This window comes from Lissotriton vulgaris, chromosome 4_1, assembly GCF_964263255.1.
Source record: "Lissotriton vulgaris chromosome 4_1, aLisVul1.2, whole genome shotgun sequence".
Classification (NCBI taxonomy): domain Eukaryota; kingdom Metazoa; phylum Chordata; class Amphibia; order Caudata; family Salamandridae; genus Lissotriton; species Lissotriton vulgaris.
The window spans coordinates 1,335,154,947-1,335,171,611 of NC_141691.1; the positions used below are offsets into that span (position 1 = coordinate 1,335,154,947).

Below are 16,665 nucleotides of genomic sequence, written 5' to 3' on the forward strand. Positions count from 1 at the left end.
CACTGGATTCAAGCAAGCCGGGCTGAAGACGGCTGGAATGCGGGAAACCGGTCCTCAGAAGCTTGTTTCCGGTCCAGGGAAGACATGGCTTGGCAGTTCGGGCTGGACTGATCCCATGAGGCACAGGGTCAGACTGATTTGCATATAGCCATGTCTGAACTGGGGTGGCAGAGTTGGCTAAAGAACGGTGATGGATTAAACCCAGATCTTTTGACTGGGTGTGAGTGTTTGATTGATTCAGATTCTCTGTCCATCACCACCCCCTTTTGTACCACTGGTTTAACAAAACAGACAAATAATTTTGTCTTAATTTGCGACATCTGCCAGCAGATGAAGGGTTCCACCATGGCGCGTCCAGTGCAAACAGCTTTACTGATTTTAGACGGATCACTCACATGTGTCTATTTGGACCACTGCAGCCCCTTACACTTACTTACAAGTATATCATGGTGGCAGTGGATTTATGCTCAAGATTCCTATGGGTATGGCCTCCGCTCTCGGCTGACACTCAAACTGTTATAAAAGATTTGTGAGTCTTCATAGGAACATACACAGTTGGCACATTACATTCTGACTGTGGCCCCGCATTTAGCTTTAGGGCTTACAAGGAATCCATGGAAGCTTTGGGTGTAGCATTGCGGTACTCCTCTCTGTACCATCCCTATGAAAATGTGGTTGTAAAGAGGAAAAAAAGGGACTTAATCTATCTTTAACAGCAAGACTATTAGGTAAGGGTGGTAGTTGGGTCAATCACTTATATGGGGTACAGCAAGTCCTTAATATTGTGCCAAGAAGTCTTCTTGGGGTTGTCACTCCTTATGAGGTCCTATTGAGGACAAGAATGTAGGTCCCTGATCTCAATTATGAAAGTTCAGTGACGGCTGATCAACCATTTGACATCAATAAACATTTGACTGTTTTACAGGATTCAAATGAATCCTGGGCAAAACTAAGCGACGTGCAAGTCAAACGCACTGCCACTGGGCAAGTCAAATCAGTCACTGCAAGACCTGTCTGGATCCTAAAAGTGAGAGATCTGGTCAGAGAATAGATTGAGGACAAGAATAAATTTGGGCCATCATTCAAAAAGCCTGTACTGGCTGTTGAAGGAACATGAACAGTAGATCTACCGCCTCATGCTGGAAGAAAAGGAAAGAGATTCATCCCCATTGATCTGATCAAACCACACTATGTGGCCGAATCTGAATAGTAGGCCTTTGCAGGCTCCTGGGTACCCGACGCTCTAGCTACCATACAGGAAGTTCATACAGAAAGACTCATAACATTCAAAGAGTCACCAGTACAAAATTATGGAATTTCCAACAATGAAATGGAACTCGTTCCACTGGAAACAGAACTTCTAACAACAAATGAAGGACAAATTTCAATTAGGCCAAACACTGATGTCTAAATCAATATGCCTCGACAAGAGACACCTGCCTGTTCTACACAACCTGCCAAGCTCCTGAAGGTAGATCAAACTGCATCTGGCTTTTTCATCGATATTGATACCTTCCTTCTTGATCCCAGTGAAACCAATACAACGCCAGCTTCAGTTTCCCATAAGCAACAAATGTGTTAATTTTACACTTTTAAAAAAAAGACTTACTTAGTTTCACCTTGGCACCAGCGCTGGGTAATATCTGGAATATTGTATTTTTCTGTTCTGGATTGGCCTAGTGACTGTCTTTTCCTTACTATTGAAAGGAAACTATCTCCCAGAAAGCTCTGCAGTATCATTTGGGAACTTGGTCTTGAAACCTTATACATTGTCTCATTGTGAACAAAGAGACTCCTTTTCTGTGAACATTACAGCTGTTCTAATTCCTGATGGTGTAGTTTGGGACAAAGTTGATTATGATGATTTTGGCCCCACTGAGCTTTTGAAGATGCTACATTTGTTTCAAATTTCTCTAAATGATGTCATTACCTCCAGTACATTTTCTCTTGATTGGGATCTTGAAACTGTAAAGCCTGTGTTGTCTGATTTGAAAAAATATGTTGCATTTTCAAACAATGAAATGTTAGAGGACACATCTGACTTTGATAGCATGTGCTGTTACCATCATTGTGATCATCACTTTTTACACAAGTTCTGTATCCCAAGTAATGTTTCACATACCACCAATGGAACATAGTTCGACACCACCAAAAGGTAGTTTGAAATCGTTTGCACAGAAATTTACATATTTTTCAGGGTTTAACACTTCTGACCCAACCTCATATTACTATAAGGTTGCACATACACCTGCCCAGAAAAATATGCTAACTAAAACCAAAAAGATATATTCTGCATCCTTTATTTACCAACTGTCTGACCAGAGTTTTGACTTATGGAAGGACTCTATAGACACACACTCAGTCTGGGGTTCTAAAGAATGGCAGGTGTAGGGAAGGACGCACTATTCAGAGCATGCCTCATTCCGCAACAGATGATATTTCTGAATGAAACAGTGCAACAGACTTCCTGTCTTGAACTAGCCAAGAACAAGGATTAAACACACCACGGTTTTGCACACCATGGCACATAAATTTTACATCATGTTGAGGGGATACAATAGATGACATCATGCAGTACAATACTTCAGACCCCAATGGGAATGGATGGTTAGTTTGACCCACAGACACAAACAGATGTCAATCAAGATTCAGGGGTGCAACCGAAGGGGTTACTTTCCATGGGCTAGACCCATGATATGTACAAAGAGAACATCCGGGGGTAGTGACATCATATAGTGTTGGGATGCTATGCCTTGATTGGCTAAAAACCTCAACACTATCCAAGCTGAAACAGCACTTACCCTTACTCTCAGATGAGATGGATCTATGGGATTTTTTATTAGGTCCCCGAAAGCTATATCAGAAATGTTTCTATTATGCTGTCTAAAAATGAAATCTGGAAAATCTCTCAACAAGAAGCCGCTGAGAGACTTCGTCAAATAGATAAAATTAACCTAGAAAAGGCATTAGGTGTCGTTGACAATAGTGTGACTATTCCAGGATTTGTTCACTGGGCAACATCGTATCTTTTGCTATAGATATACTAGAATAAGACTTGTCCAAACTACAACAGGGACAATCTCAACTAAGTTATATTCTGTTATTAGGCTGGACTCTGCAATCATTGTGCGCTGGTTTTGTGCCTTGGCGATTTAGCAACAGTACATCCCTATTTTCTGAATATAATCTAACTGTAAAGCAGATAACAATAGCACACAGGGGAGCAAAATATACAATTTTGTATATTGAAAAACTGGAAAAATTGCCTTTTACTGTGGCAGAGTCACCATCCACAGAATGATTAATGCATGGCCATATAACACTACCTGTCACCACTTTCCATTTTCAGTATTGCATAGAAGAACAACAGGCAGGCAGATATGAAGTGATGGGTAGGGAATTCATCACAGAATCTTGGGAATTGCCATGCAGGTTTTGATGTAGGAATGGGGTGATGAAAGTGTTCCTTAGCTGTGCCAACTGCAAACATTTCTTGAGTGGATCTCTAACATGCCAGGATATCATGCTGCACAGGGCCTTTAATGGTTCAGTTGCTAACTTATCCTGTCACTTGAAAGGATTCACGGCTGCCATGCTTAATCCGGTGTTCAAGTTGCTTTTGAATGGGAGTTACTTGATGCTGAATGATCAAGGCTGTTGCTGGATGCTTCTGGGTATCGCATATTTTGTCACTGTAAGCTCCAGGGTTACTTGCTGTTTGCAATTATTGTTTCCTCCGACCCATATAGTCAGGGAGGCGCTGTTATGGCCTTTGTTGAATGTTTCCTTTATAAGGTTTGATACTCAGAGCCTAATGAAAGCCATGCTTCTACAGCAAACCATGTCCTTAACCTCTGCCACTGAAATTTATGATCGCTAGGTTGCACAGTCCTCAGCTGAGATACAGGAACTAGTACGAACAAGCTGCCCTTTCCATTTCACAGAAATGGTACAACCTATCATTAACATGTCTGATACAACGCCTATTGTCCACCTATTTCAGACCATTCAGACCATAGGTCTAGACTGATAAGCACCTTTCAGACAACCTCAGAGTCGTTCCCAACTTCATACACTCCGTATTCTGAAGCTTTATTGGGGGGTTTCCGCAGATCATGTTTCTTATAGCAGGTATCCTGATTGTCATTTTTCTGCTATGCAATGGACGTCCCAGTCACCAAGGAGATGGATAAACGCTCTTGGAGTGGCGATAATGTGATCGCATAGTAATCGATCTGGGCACTCCTCGTCTTCAAGAACTGAGCAAGTCTTGGTTCTTGTCATTTAGACCAGTCTGGATTGACTGTATTCTGCCTGTCCTCCTAAACTTGTTCAGTGGACAAGAATACGTGTTGGACCTCTGTCTAACCCCTCCAACAATTGCGTTACCGAATGTTGATGCTTTACTGGACCCAATAACGGCCCATGTTCTGCAGTAACCTCAGCGTATTCCAATGTTGATGTCTGCATTCTTAGGGCCACAACAGTATGCTACAGCTGCTGTCAGAAAGAATGCCGTCTCCTGAACAATATTGAGACCTTAGATGACACTCATGCATCCCTAGCAGTGGCTGTGGTGACTACTTAGGAACATCTGTGCTCTATTGACCTGATCTGCGAGGTGTTGCAGGGACCGTCGTCTGCAATTGCAGGCATGTTGCATCTCCCAGCCATGAAACATTAACATTTGGCTCTTTGCGTGCTGTGATAATTTGGCATTTTCAAAAACAACCAAATTTGGAACTTTAAACAAAAAACACTTTTGCTAAACTGCATGGCTTTCACTCTCATTCTTTGGATTATATATACGAACTTGTTTAGTACAGAATTCTATTGCATGCACTATTTTTCTTTTTTAGCATTTTTTAGAATTTAACCTTAATAAGTACTATTTTTAATGGACTTATTAATAGTTTCATTCCACGTTTAGCCGTACATAGAATTTTTAGTATGTCGTCCAGTAGGATGAGAAGTGGGTGTTATTTTCCATATTGGTACCCAAATATAGGTTCCAGGTAGTCACCTGACCTTTCAACTATATTCTCCCCTACCATTACACTACATAATGGTTCTTAGTACTGACCTTTTTCCTAGTCACTGTAATGCCCAAAGATGAGATGGGGCTTTCTCCGAAAAGCTTAAGCCTCATTCATTATGCATAAGGATTCTTGGAATCACAGCAGGACAGCAGGCCTACTATCTCCTGCATAATAACTATGTATACAGGTAATTCCTTCCGTCATCCTAGTCCAACATGACCTAGCAAGGTATACCCCCTGGGGTACCACTTTGGGTATATATACACATCATATCTTGCTGGGATAGTCAGAGGAGAAAAGGACTTCCATGCCGACAAACAGAAGCGAGACGCTGAGGTTCCTGCACGCAGACACTCCAGCTGCAGGTTATCCATCTTGAGACCAGGACGGGGTCCTAAAGTCTCTCACTTCAGATAATGGGGTCGACTTTATCCTAGAGGGATTCTTGGCTTTTACACCTACATACATGTTAGGTACACTTAAGTACATCTAGTTAGGGTCACATCATAGGAGTACGTATTCTACTGCCATGTATTTTATATACATTCCTGTATTTATTGTTTTAGCACGATGGTAGAAATCTCCCATCCTTTTGCCTTTTTTAGTGGTTATACTCATGTATATCTGTTACTGTCTAGTGGTTATTTCAGCACACCTATTTTACACTAGAAGGACGCTGGTTCAATAAATGCTTATTGGAAAACGTCCCCACCGTTTATACTGTGTATCTCTCTGAGACGAAGTGAGCACGGGTAACTGAGCAAAAAGTAATATAATGTTCTCACAATCCCTGATGGGACAGGGTTGTCATGTTTGATAGTTGCCACAAACTATTCTCTCCTTGGTAAGAGGGGTTTCTAGTGGCACTGTGAGCTAGCTGGTACACATGCTAACATACCTGGTAGGGGTGTCTATAATCAGTCTGACAACAATCCTATAGTGTACGTTGTCTAAACGTGCAGATCCTATATAGGTTTATAGGTACTACACAGCAGGTATCTCTCAAACCTTAAACATAGCCACACTCACCACAGACACAAGGCATCTACACACAGGGTATCTTTCAACCCTTGCACACTCCCCCCAACTGAAACAGAGGCAGCAGAATGAGAACAGAATTAGATATATCATGGCTTCATCATCAACCTTATGATAGAAGGATAAAAGTCACCAAAACATTCAAAGTTCCCCCGGTGAGCGATCTCTCACCCAAAGTCCCTCCCAATTCCCAGGTACCTGTAGAAGCTCTACAGAATTTTCTCAAGCAGAGTGAGATAACCAGAAAAGTGGTTGCAATCCAAAAACCCTTACTACTGTGTCGAACTGCCTCTCTCACTAAAACTCAACCCAGGGTACACACAGCTGGAGATCTTGACTTCTCACGTTGTACCTTTTTCGTTTCTGCCACTTCAACCAGGTACGTGCTCCAGCTTCTGGCAATGGCATGACAAAATCAGCCAATCAAAGTAGATTGACATTCACCCAGCGCATGCTCCAGTTACCAGCTCAAATCCTGCTGCTCGCGGCCGTACTGGATCACACTGCTACGCGGCTCCTCTGGTTACTGCTGCCTCACGGTTCCCCATGCTGGTAGTTTCAAATGCTGTGTCAGATCTGGGCAAGTGGACACGTGCTCTTCATCGCATGCAGCCTCGCGGCCCATACAAATGCCACCCCAATGGTATAGGGAGAAGCTCTGCCCACCCCAAAAAGGCATGCTAAAGTTTAGTTGGCTGCATGAACCATGCAGCTTACCAATCTTGTGCTCTCAATACCAGCATTGCACTATCTGCTCCCCTTTTACTTGCATATCTTGTACCATTAACATACTTCACTTCCCGCATTCGGTGTAATTCAGTGATGACAACACCAACTTCACTATTGATAGTACCATAAATACATCACAAGAAGCAGAGAATTAAAACAGTCCAAAGCACCTGCCAGTGCTTTCAGAACAACGCTGCAGGTTTTTTAAAAGTTAGCACTGCCAGTTCAACTCAAATTCAATATATCAAGTTCACTTGAATGTTGGTGATTTCTCTAAAATAAACACTGCTGGTAAACGTAGTTTGATGCAAAAGCAATTTTAATAAGAGGCACACTTGTTAAAATGCCCTGGACTGCAGGCTGTCTGTTATAAATAGACACCAAGGGGGCTATCATGAGCAATTTTTACTTACAGGCTTTTTAGTTTCATGTGCAGTTAATCTAGTTACTTCTAAGTTTCTCTTAATCTCTTCTGTTCCTGCATTAGTCTTCCCTTCACCCTTGGGTATTTTCTGCTCATCACCAGTGGTATAATGAAGTATACCAAGTAGGCAGGTCATGTAGAAAATGGATGCACCTTTATTCTTCAAGTTAAATCTTCAGTTACAGGAAGGTGGTAAGTTCTAATGTAATGCCCCACCATGGGGCAGCCTCCTTGCTGCTCAGTCCATACAATACAACTGACTCTTATCCAAGCACAAACGCTCTCAGCATACTAATGTCCTCACATTCTGGCTGAGCAGCAAGGTAGAGAACATCAATGGGTAGGATGAATTATATCATCAGACAGTAGCTTACAACGGATCACTGAAATAATATCGACTGACAAAATATCGACTTGCCAAAATATCGTGGACAAAATATCGACAGTCAAAATATCGAGTTTGTATCTACAAACAGGTAAGTACAAAAATATCGAGTACAAAATATCGTTAACAAAAATATAGATGTAAAAAATATCGACTTTATTAAAAACAGTGTTAAATTAAATTAATATTAAATTTTAATTACTAAAATATACTTAAAACGACTTAAATTAAATTATAATAATTAAATAATAAATGAAAATAATAAAAATAATTTTTTAAAATCTTATTTGTTGACCCTGAACCCTAAAAATACCCCTTTACCCAAAAACCCAAAACTGACCCTGAACCCTAAAAATACCCCTTTACCCAAAAACCCAAAACTGACCCTGAACCCTAAAAATACCCCTTTACCCAAAAACTGAAAACTGACCCTGAACCCTAAAAATGCCCCTTTACCCAAAAACTGAAAACTGACCCTGAACCCTAAAAATACCCCTTTACCCAAAAACTGAAAACTGACCCTGAACCCTAAAAATACCCCTTTACCCATGAACTGAAAACTGACCCTGAACCCTAAAAATACCCCTTTACCCATGAACTGAAAACTGACCCTGAACCCTAAAAATACCCCTTTACCCATGAACTGAAAACTGACCCTGAACCCTAAAAATACCCCTTTACCCATGAACTGAAAACTGACCCTGAACCCTAAAAATACCCCTTTACCCATGAACTGAAAACTGACCCTGAACCCTAAAAATACCCCTTTACCCATGAACTGAAAACAGACCCTGAACCCTAAAAATACCCCTTTACCCATGAACTGAAAACTGACCCTGAACCCTAAAAATGCTCCTTTACCCAAAATTTATCAATATTATTTAATTACCAATTAATTATTAATTAACACTAACAATAAAGTAAATATATTAGAACATTAGGTGTAATTATTTTAATAATTAATATTATTTTTTCAAAATTAATTACTTAAAAATAACACAAAATTATATATATTAAAAATGTACTCTAATTAATGTAATTAACTAATTACAATTAATTAATTAACAATTATTTACTAATACAAAATATATTCAAAATTATATTAATTAATTAACTAATTAATATTAATTAATTATCAATTAATTATTAATTAAAAATATTAACAAACATATAATAATTAATTAATTATTATTAAATTACTTCCCACCCTATTCCCCTATAAACCCACAACCCGCTACAGAATTACATTACGCAATTATTATCAAAACAAAATTCATGTAATAAAATATTTTATAACATTAATACACACTATTCACACATATTATTACATACAAATACACTATAAAATATTATATATTATTAAAAAATCGATATTTTTGCTATCTATATTTTATACAGTCGATATTACTTCACTTACCTGAAAAACGATATTTTTGTAGTCGATATTATGTCCAGTCGATATTTTGTCCAGTCTATATTTAAAACTCGATATTATGTCCAGTCGATATTTTGGAGTCGATATTTTGTCTCTATACCGCTTACAACACCTATATCTGCTGGCTGCTGCAATTGCACCCTGGGACCCCTTAGGATTTTTATATATTTTATTTTCTACAGATCTGCCTTTCTCAGTATCTTGCTTTGAGCACATGATTTCCTTCTCAAAGTCTCCACAGATTAACTGCTCCTAAAAGTTCAAGATATTTGGAAGCTGTGGCTTGGAGCTGAGTGAATGGAGAGGTGCTGGTGGCCATTCAGCAGTGCAGAAATACAGCACTGGGCTGCCAAGCACACAAGCTCTAGTGTAAACAGAAGCTGGACCCTGTGGACAGAGTACGGGGTCCCCTGCCACATTAGAACCAGTTGCACTACAGGCATATATGCTCCTTAGGAGTAAACCTATCGGGAATGATGCAAGTGATTATCCTGCATCACAGTGAAAGACTGAAAGCTGTATTTTCAAAGGACCAATATATAGGTTTAGTAATGAAATAAGGATTACCTGAGGGAAATGCACCATTGCTATAGGCAGGGTATTTGCTTTTATAATTTCAAACACTGTATCATTTAAATGGACATAGTCTGGTGTTTTAAACACCTGATAAAACAAGTTTATGATTGGTCAAAACCCAGTGGCATAAAGGTTTCAACAGCCTGCTTCAATTAATTTGGATGACTAATTGTTACTTTTCAGAGTAAAAGTCACTTGTTAGGAAAAAAGAGATGAGAGGGAGAAGGTAGAGAAGTAAGGGACATACATGTGAAAGCAGGCAGGCAGACAGTAAACACTATAGGGGCAGATGAAGTGACTTAGGGATCTCTAATTAGACTTATCTATATCATGGTGTGAGAGATGGGATACAAGTACAATGAATGTGAATGCCCCTGTGCAAAAATGCATATGAGTTAGTCATGTTCTTCGATATGTGAGATACATGATAAAAAGATATTTGAGGACAAGACCAATACAGGGCAGAGAGGTATAAGGAAGGGAACCCTGAAACTCACCAAAGCTTTTTTTCAATAGGAATTGCAGGGTATTTAACAAGGCTTTCTGAGATTAATTTCTCCTTGCCTATAGTAAGTTATTTTTCCTCATATAGAGATCACTTTCCAAGAAGCGTACATACTATCATCCCTGATATTTTGTCTGTTGCTCTTCTGCTTTGTAACTTGCTGTTGTTTCCTGTATTGCATTTGCATTGTCCTTCTAGTTTTTTCATTTTCAGGCTTCACCCATTCATACCTGGTTTCCCTGCTCCAGTCATCAGCATCTGTCCTACTTTCTATTCCAGCTTTCAGGTACTTTCTTGTGTATGCTAACTTCCTCCTCCTGAATCCTCTTGACCCTGCAGTGACCAAGATCTCCATTGTAGTTATTCTTGTCCAGCTATCAGTAGGTTCCTTACACCCCTGCTATGAGCACTGGTCAGACGTCAGACTGACGGCCAGGCCCACTGACTAAATTGGCATTTTCTGTTTTACTGTCTGAAATAAGATGACAGCAAATAGGGAGGGTGGAGCTCTGATGCCCCTAGAAACAAGTCACCACTCTTCATGAGTTCATCCACGGTAGACACAAATCCCTCACTAGAAACCATGCCAAGAAGACTGGAAGAGGATAAGCCATCTTTTCAAGCACATCTTATGGAAAACAAGCTTTCAAAACTTGCAGATACAGATCGCTTGTTAGATGCTCGCTCACCCCACCTTCTCTCTCTCATTTCTGCTGCTATATAGACCTCTAATACAGAGTATGTACCGACTACTTCTAGATGCCACCACAGAAATCTCAATAGCCCACAACAATCTTTCTGATCAAGCTAGATATGTGTGCCTTCTCCTAACTTGTATCTTGACCGACACAATTAGCTAGATTACATCTTGAATTCAATCTACTTTTTGCATGGACTCATTCAAGTAACATAAATTAATTCAGTCATCTAGAGTGACCCCTGCTTCAGCTATTTATTTGTCAACCTTCAAAGAATAATAACTATGACAGCAACAATAACCAACAAAATGTATTGCATTGGGTTTCCACCCTACAGCCAGATGGCTGATCAACCAACTAACACAAGAAGAGCAGCTCTATAACTGACTCCCTGAAACGGTTGATGGACTGATACCCCTTATTATGTTGATACACCCAAAATATTGACCAAAGACCCCGTTGAACAAAAAAGAATGAAGCAGTTCAAGCCATCAATCAGTGAAGTGGTATGTCAATTGAAAAAAATCAAATGACAAAATGGATAAAATATGCCTCCAACTAGAGCTTAATTGGTAAAAATAGAAGTGAAATTGCCCTCTTCAGGAGGCCACTCCAGTTTGCACAGCCCACTGCTGCTGTCAGCGCTGCCAATAACAAGAAGAACACAACTACTAACCATCACACACCTACAAGTATGACTATTCTGACTATTCCAGACCCCCAAATCGGTTAGAATGGCTTTGGCGGCTGGGTTTAGTAATTTTTAAAATGCATTGAAATAATAAACAACTGCTATTATGCTTGCCTCTAAATGAGACAAAGAGCACCACCATGCAGCAAACTGTCATAAGTGTTGGTGTTGACAATTAGGTGTCAATGCCAAGCTCCGGAAACCACTGCTCAAATAAGTATTGCCTCCAACACAACATCTGGATCTTGAAATCATTGCTCAGGAAAGCAAATACAACTCCACTATTCCCAGCAGATCACCAGAGTCAAGTGACTATCCAAAAAAGTTCATAAGCCACAACGGTCCACCGTAAAAAATGCATTACTATCAAGCCTTTTGAAACACTATTGCAGATCATCATAGCTCTAAGCAAAGGTCTTTGTACAAGGGGTCAGGAGCACGGTTCCTAGAACCCCAGCCTTACAGAATAGGGTTAAGAATATAAGTTTGGCAGGTACACCCAGATCAAGAAACCTCCCAAAATCTAGTGAGTCAGATGCCTCCCCTGATGATACATCTCCTCTTGAAAACTTCCTAATTTCTACAAATTCTGTCGCTCTAGCCAGAACCAGTGGCACCAGTCCAGTGACCTCAAGTACCTTTAACATCCACCTCAAGACTTCATATAGTAGTCAGTAGAACATTTTTGATCTAGCAGCCTTAGCCAACCATATATCAAACACCAGGGTTCTGATCTGAGGTAAGGTGTTTGAAGAAAGCTGCCAACTCCAGCTTAAAGGAAAACACCTACTGCCTGGCCTGAAACATGCTTTCACTCTGGCGAAAGGACTGACTCTGCCATGCATTCCACCTGCAATGATCTGAATACATCTGAAGACAGAAATCTAGTTGCTACCCTCAAAACTCTTATTGGTCTTTCACCTTTGACATAGTCCACCACGTTAATAACCTCATGAATCTAGAGGAACTTGGCATTTAGGGTTCTCCTGCTACAGCTCCAAAAGGACAGTCATCATTTTATGCCCCCATTTACATCATTTTCCTCTACACTGATTCTTGAGTATGACAAGGCTCAATCATGGTCCCATTCCAGTTTAAAACCCATTTCAGCCTGCTACTGGACCTCATCAATACTTCTCTATAAATTGGCACAACTATGTGGCCAGCACACCGTTGATTAGCCAGAAAGGGCAATCCACCTAGATGGTACTGGAGGAGACCACTTCCACTGAGCATTCAACTAGTGGATGCTGAACCAAAGTTAAACTCATCCAAATACAAAGTCCTAACATATGCAAAACAGATGAACTACCAGCTAAAGGCCATCTGGCTCATGAAACACTGCTCCAAAAACTTCTACAGAAGTGAAGAGCCTGGATGTGAGCATAGACTCCAGCTGCGTACTCATCGTTCCAGTGAACCCTGAAATACAATAAGCGTGAACGTGTGTTTATTAATAGAGCTGCTCTATATAAAGTGATATTGGGCTACATTTATTTTAACTGGCATCGCATAAATATATAAAGAGTGCAGTTTGGTATCTATTATCATTGTTGAGTATGTGGAGGGTTTATGACTCAGAAGCGGTGGAGGCTTGTTTACCTAAGTTTCACCCCCAAACTGGTAATAAGTAGCATATTGATCATTGTGGATCTGTTTAGGGTTTATTTTATTCTGCTTGAATTTATAATACTTATAAAATAGTATTTAAACAAAACATGGATACAAGAGGTTACATTTGTGCAGTGAGAATATTAATAATGAAGAGGTCATGTTACTTTTAAATGAGAAGTTTCACAATGTAAATTAATTGTACTGGCTGTCTAAGCAGCTGTAAACATTATTGTTTCCGGTGAGTGTTTCTGTAGTGGAGTAACAACATGGAATGTAATCTTTGCACTTTAATAATAAATGTGACATAGCAGTACCGCTAATTGCAATATGTTTACACTTAAGAAGGATGTGAGGTTCACAATGCCTGGTTTAAGAGCAGCAAAGCGTTTCCATTCTACAAAGCAGGTCAGTGGGCAAAATCAATTGCTCTTTAAACAATTAAATTCACTTCTAGCTTTCAGCCCTGTTTTCTGATTCACCTCCTGCGCAACAATGTACCGTAATTAGAAGAGCTCTATTTCTAAGTGAAACTTGGCTATCTGAATACTTTAACCATGTCATTCTTTCGGGGATACCTAAAGTCTACAACATTTTTAACAAGGATTGTGTAAATGGTAGAGAGGGGGTGTTGCTTTGATATGACACAATTGAGACCAGAGTTTTTAGTTGAGGGAAATACTGGGCGCACTGCTCACGGGAGTAACACAGGTGTGAATAGGTGAGGGTGCATACAGGTGAGGGGATAAAAGCCCTAAACCGCTCCAAACATGTGTGCCAAGACACACACTAGGTACAAGAAAAAGGATTTGTTGCACACCCAATAGAAAAGTACAGAAATGATGTCTCAATGGACATTTAAAAGTTCAAGAATCCACATTCCAGACAATTACTTCTAGTGCACCTGGTCTCGAGCGGGGCCGGGTTGGAATTATCACCGGCACAGCGACCTGTGGCCATATACTCATCAACTACAGCCCTGAGGAGTCGCCAAAGTTCTGTAACTTCTTGGCGACAAAACACGTGTCGGCTGGCCAACTATAACATTAAAGAGGAACCAGATTACCAATTGTCCTCTTTCTTCTGCGAATGTGGATTCTTGAACTTTTAAATGTCCATTGGGACATCATTTCTGTACTTTTCTATTGGGTGGCAAACAGATCCTTTTTCATGTTGCTTTGATATGTATAGACACTTTTGACTGCATGGCTATCCCCATACTGGAATCAGAGGAAACTTAGGCACTATTTTAGCGGCAGGAAACTGCCGCTAAAACTGCAATAATATGTGTTATAGAATTCCAATGGAAGCCCAGGACGCTAACCTGGGTGTCTATTGGAATTCTATGACGCATATTAGCAAGCCCATTATCGCAGTTTTAGCTGCAGTTTCCTGCCGCTAAAACGGCGATAATTTTAACAAGGTTCTTGATAATATGACCCTTGGTTTCTGCCTCTTGTTATCCTCCATCAATCTCTAGCTGACTTCTCAATGTGTAGACCCCCTGCCCAGGTAGGTCGCTTATTCAATGCTCTGATTGACGCTGTGGCCCATTCGAGATTACTAGGAGACTTTAACCTCCAGGCGGACAAACAGGAGGACAGCCAGGTGGTCTCCTTATATGACATTATGCTATCTATGTAACTATGTCAATGGGTGTTTAGACCCACGCATCAAGCAGAACACTTGATGGACTAGATTTTTTCAAACAAAACTCTGAAAGCTGACACAACCATCCCGCAAGTCGAGTCTGGCCACTTGCTGATAAAATTTACCTGGGCGATGAAAGGGAAAGCCCAGCTACCGGCTTTTTGCAGCCTTTTGTGTTTTGAGTGCTTTTCCAGACAGCACACCTCCTCGGAGCACTTGAAGAGAGAATTACTTCTTTCTTAAATGATGTAAACACCAATGCTGGTCTCTTAGATAGGTGGATTACTGACATTGTCCGGAAACGGGCACCTAAATCCCATGGATTTCGAGCAGAACACAAGAATGGTATACAGATGCTCTCAAAGAGGGCAAGAGATAGTGTAAGTTCCTTGAAAGACAGTGGAGGATATCTTTTAATCCTAACTCAAAGGATCAGTACACGTTTCCCCTAAAAGAATATCATAGGGAGTTAAAAAAGTGAAAAAGCCTACATGAAGGGCAGAATTGAAAGGTTCGGTAATAAATCGAGTGCAATTTTCAAAGCTGTGCAAACTTTTCTGTCCCTGCGCCTAACTCCAGATGCCAAGTACCCTCGGATGAGTGATGTGAGCAGCTGGGATTCTATTTTTATGATAAGATCCTGAATATCTAGGCCAAATTTGCTACCTGCACTCAGCCTGAGGACATTTTACAGGACAATATGCCTTCTGGCCTTGGGCAGAATTCTCCAGCGACCCTCTTCAGATTTGACTCAATCTCCCTGGATGACTCCTTCACTGCAATGTGTGCTCTTAAGTCCAGCTTGACGGCAGACCCCTGCCCCACTAATCTGTTGCCACTCGGGATCACGTGTCATTCATTCCCTAGTCAACAAACTCTTGAATGAGTATCTGACTTCAGCAATTATGCAGCAGGACTGGAAGCAAGACAAAATCTTACCCCTGCTGAAAAAGACCCAGGCTGACCAAAGAGGGTATTTTAACTGCAAACATATTTTTTTGCTTCAAGCCTTCTCTAAGGTACTGGATAAACATGTCAACTTGCAACTCTCTCAGTATCTGGTAAGCAATAACCTTCTACATCCAAGCAAGTCAGGCTTCCGGCCCTGTTGTAGCATGGAGACGGCGCTAGCGGAAGTGGCTGACTACATCATGAGTACATTAGAATCTGGTGGAAAGGCATTGCTGATAATGTTAGATCTCCCAGCTGTCTTTGATACAGGACCCCATGCTGCTCACCTAGCCCATTTCTAATCTATCAGAATCAGCAGTAAAGATCTAGACTGGCTCAACTGATTTCATGAAGATCGAGGTCAAGAGGTCTGGATTCCTCCTTTCTCATCAGGGTAATACAAACTGCTTGTGGGAATACTTCAGGAGTCTGCTTTAAGCCCTACTCTATTTAATATCTACCTTACTTCTCTTGCCTTACTTGCTGAGAACATGGAAGCAAAAATAATCTCTTACGCTGATGACACCCTGCTTCTGTTCTCCTGGGATCAGGATGCAGATTTTCCTGGTCGAAAAATCGGAACCTATCTGTCAGCCATCTTCCAGTGGTCTTACAATCAGCTTAAATGCAATGCAGGAGAAACTGAGCTTCTGTGTTTTGTACTAAAAGCCCCGGAAACTTAGCAATCTTTCTGGCCTGCAGATGCTCCCTACCCCTGAACGCCATAACATTCTGTGAATAATTTAGGCATCAAATGTGATGGCTGCCTTTCTTTTGTACGTCAGGTAAATGCTCTTGTAGGGACTTTCTTTGGACACTTGCACGTCCTAGGAATGTTTTGGCACTTTCTATCTTTTACTGCTAGGAAACAGGTGATACAAGCTCTTATAACTTCAAGGCTTGATTGTTGCAATGTCTTGTATCTGGGCCTTC

The 16,665-nt window shown here is 40.6% G+C and overlaps 1 pseudogene; it reads right to left on the reverse strand.

The window, feature by feature from the left end:
* Positions 1-10,486, reverse strand: part of LOC147723949 (uncharacterized) — a 34,373-nt pseudogene extending 23,887 nt beyond the window's left edge.
* Between the last annotated feature and the right edge of the window lie 6,179 nt (positions 10,487-16,665).